Genomic DNA, 4,085 nt, shown 5'->3' with positions numbered 1-4,085 from the left:
GGGGGGGGTCCTGGGGGTTCGTGGAAGCTGGGATTCGGAGAACCGGCAAAGAGCACCCACTGGACAAGACGCACAAGCGGGGCGTGTCGGGTGGCGGCGCCGCCGTCGCGTTTGACCTACGAGAGCGGCTGAATGTCAAGCAGCCCGGGCGCACGCATGAATGAGTAAAACACATGTGCGCGACACACATCTCTCCGCAAACATATGGAGGGGCAAATAATTTCAAAGAACACCACTGAAAACTGCGCACTGATGCAAGAGGGTGCCGCCGCGCGAGTTCCAGTTTGTATAGAATATTATAAGAGAACTCTCAGATTAAATTTTTGATAGCACCATAATCGGATTTCCCGTAAATAAATTTCCAATCAAAAACGAGCCTCGCCACTTGCAAGACGTTTGCAAAGTATTGCTTGGCAAGAAATTTTTACAGTAAGAGGATCTGCTAGGATCTGCCGGGCGCTCTGGGCTGGAGAAACCAAGATGGCGATGACGACGCAGTTTAAAGAACTGAAGGAAATAAAAATTTAAGATAATGGAAGTTGGAGAATAAGGTTTTTCGGTTGTGAAGAGAGGAGGAGGAGGAGTGTGAGAGAAAGAGAGAGAGAGAGCACACGTGGTCCGAATGGAGGAGGCGCGGCCGAGGAGCTGAATGTAAATGCACGGCAGACCGGCGGGGTTGGCTGGGTGCCAGCGGTTCAGCTCCGCTCAGCTCGGCGTGATTCACGCCACGGCAGCCTTTCATCAGAAAGTTGTTGAACAATTCTAGAAAACCCAAAGGCTTCGGTACTTGAATTTTTTTTAAAGTGAAAAACGCCAGGAAGAGCTAAAGGGGCCAAGGTGCTTACGGGGGGTGCCGGAAAAGAGAATTATTGCACAACTTGGGGCGCACTTTGGTGACTATCAGATACGCCAGTTGCAGCAAGCAAGAGTTCTCTCTTGAACCTGATAACAAGGCAACGCGCCTTCTTTTATGGACAAGCAGCAACGGGAGAACCCGGTGAGGTTGCGATAACAAGGAACAGTATATATGTGCAGAATGGCACACGGACACGTCGCGACACGTCGTTTATCGCGGAGAGGGGCCTCCTTCCTGCCCCCACCACTTTTTTTCTTCTTTTCCCAAAACTGTGCGGACATCTTTTATTTCTTCCGAGAAATTATTGATGTAAACTTAAACGACCTTCAAAGATGCGAAGTCACTCCTGTTGCACTGATATCTAGATAGATAAGTGTTCACCTAGCGAGCACTTGCAAGTGTTAGACTGGGAAGTTCAACACTTCCGAGTGTTCAACTTATTCTCTATCCAGCACTCGTTTTAAACAATTTAAGTTTTCAACTGTTCTGTCACACACTTGCAAATGCTCAAATCTGCAGCTAAACAACACCTGCTCGGATACGGAGTTCAACAGTATGTGCTTGGAAGTTGAACACTTCAGATATCAGTGGAGCGCGGAGTCTCTTCGCCCGCTCGAGTTTTTATCGTGATAACCCCGCAAAGCAGCCGGCTGCCCCTTCGCCGCCGTCGCCACTTTGTCGCCAATCTTTACCAATTAATTGGCAAAAAGTTGACCAAATGAGGCCGACGCGATCTCTTTATCAGTAAAGGCGTGGAAATTTTGCAGACGAGGAAGAAATAAAACACCAACACACTAACAAAACGAAAGTTCGAAGACCCCCCACGCTGCAGCAACATGTAATGACGGTTTCATTCCGTTTGACCGAAACGCTACAAAGAGAACAATATGAAACGTGTGAATGGAACATGTAACAACTTATGTAACTGTGTAGCAGTAGCATCTGCTCCATCACGCGAGAGAAAGTAATGCACACTCGCACTGATAGCGTATCGGCCCGTGCCTACAAAACAACACGACCTTTCCCCTTTTTCCATCAATCTACGATCTTTGTTTTATTTCTATTTGTTTTATTTTTTCAAACATGTTCTCTTCTGTTGCGATTTACTTTTCGAGCGGAAAGTGCTCGCTGCGCACATTTTCCATGAGCCCGCCGCCGTGCCATATTGGCTTGTCCGGGCCTCGGGCCGGGTACAGTCGGCGGGCGGCAGCAAGCAGCAGAGGCGCGGGGCGGGTGGCCCGCGCGCGCGTTCAATTGGACTGAGTTCATAACTCTGAGTTACAACGGCTGTTAAATATTTCCCTGGCTGAGAAGCTGCACACGGCCTGCTTGATGAGCTCGGCAAGCAAACCGGCCCCATCTTCCACACGTCTCCGAATGTGCAAGTCATCGTCGCCTCGCCCAACGACCACGGCGACGGCGCGGCCGGCGCGCGCCGTGTGCAGAGAGGACCCGCCGCCCCGTCCAGCTCCACGCGGCCGCTTCCACCTCTCAAGTGTTTGGACCCGGCCAGCACTTGAGGACGTTTAAATTACGCCACGTTGCACCATTACTGAGCAGAATAGAGTGTATATTTCTAGCGATGAACGCCCATTGTCGGACTCAAAAGATTACCAATATGCCCTCTTATTATGGAGCGGGACACCTGCCCGCACCCGCCCATAGATAAAGACATACACGGGTTACTGTCAAACAACACTTGCAAGTGTGCGACAGCAGTTCACAATGAGATGTCAGTGCATTCATCTCCTGCACTTTGACTACATTTTTGCAACTCACTGCCCATTTCCGCGAGCTATGCTGTGCCGTTTGGTACTTTTCCATCCCGCGCATGGCACTGGGCGAAAATTGGCGCGGCTGCTGCAGACCGAGGCGCCGAGGGTGGAGGAGAAGGGGTAGGGGGCGGGGCAGAGGCTTTTAAGGACATATTTTTAGCTTGAGCACGATGACACCATCATACACTCGAGAGAGCTGATAACCGGCGGGCATTATCGCGCGAGCCTTGCATCACGCGCTGGGCGGCTGAGATCACAGGCGAGGGGCGGGAAGTGGGGCACGGTGGATGGGAAGTGGGAAGTGAGGAAGAGTGGATGGAAAATGAGGGAGAGTGATGGGAAGTGGGAAGAGGGAAGTGAGGGGAGAGGGGATGGGAAGTGAGGAAGAGTGATGGGGAGTAGGAAGAGGGAAGTGACGGAGAGGGGATGGGAAGTAAAGGGGGGGGGGGGTGAGGGAGAGTGGATGGGAAGTGAGGAAGAGTGGATAGGAAGTTGGAAGTGGGAAGTGAGGGAGATAGGATAGGAAGCTAGAAAAGAGGGAGAGGGGATGGGAAGTTGGAAGTTAGGGAGAGTTTATGGGGAATTAGGAGTACCATAGGCGAGAGGTTATTGATTGAGATGGGGAAGAGAGGGGGGGGGAGGAGGAAGGATGAAAGGGAAATCGAAGAGGAAAAGAAAGGAGGGGTAAAACATCGGAGAGCGAAGGGGATGGTACTACGAGGCAAAAGGGAAGGTGGGGAAGAGGAAGGAACAGGGCCATGTTGTGGAGAGTGAAAGCGATGATATGAGGTCGGGGGGTGATCAGGTCAGGCTCACTGCCGGGCGCAGGCCCCGGCCCACGGCCCACAGCCCTCCGCACGTGGCATCGACACCACACGACATATTATTGGCGGAGCGGAGCAAGCGGCGGGCGGAAAAGACCAAAGCAAAGCACTCTGAAAAGTCTATAGAATCAGTGAATACGACACGCGGCGGCGGCGGTGGGAGGACCACGAGGCAGACCGCGCCGCCACCGCGCGCCGGCCACCGCCAGGCGGGGCGGAGCGCCTGCGTATAGGCAGACCCGCAGCGCACGGCTGCGCGCTAACCGCGCTGTTGCCTACCCCGCGCCTGCAGCGCGCGCCGCTGTCAGACGATAGATGTACCCTCTACCCCCCGGGTAAGATCATCGTGCAATGATTTTACCCCCCGGTAAGATCATTGCACGATGATCTTATTTTTTTTTATAGGAGTGGGGGGGTAAAATCATCGCACAATGATCTTACCCCCATAGGATCCTCTATGTATGGGGAGTAAAATCATAGTGCGATGGTTATACCCCCCGGTCGCTCTGCCAATAAAGTATAGTCCGCTACATTTGCCTGCGAATAAGGAAGATGGGGGTAGAATCATAGTGCGATGATCTTATCCCCCACCTGGAAGCTCGCTGCAGTGGGAGGGTACAACCATCGCAC

The 4,085-nt window shown here is 52.6% G+C and overlaps 1 protein-coding gene across 1 annotated transcript in view; it reads right to left on the bottom strand.

Moving 5' to 3' along the window:
• The window catches only part of LOC113202606 (oxidative stress-induced growth inhibitor 2), a gene marked incomplete in the record, with an annotated part of 39,474 nt that overhangs the window by 26,804 nt on the left and 8,585 nt on the right, over positions 1 to 4,085 (bottom strand).

This window comes from Frankliniella occidentalis, unplaced genomic scaffold, assembly GCF_000697945.3.
Source record: "Frankliniella occidentalis isolate FOCC.00 unplaced genomic scaffold, Focc_3.1 Scaffold39, whole genome shotgun sequence".
Taxonomy (NCBI): domain Eukaryota; kingdom Metazoa; phylum Arthropoda; class Insecta; order Thysanoptera; family Thripidae; genus Frankliniella; species Frankliniella occidentalis.
The sequence above is the reverse complement of the archived record's forward strand: the minus strand, read 5'-3'. Positions and strand labels throughout refer to the sequence as shown.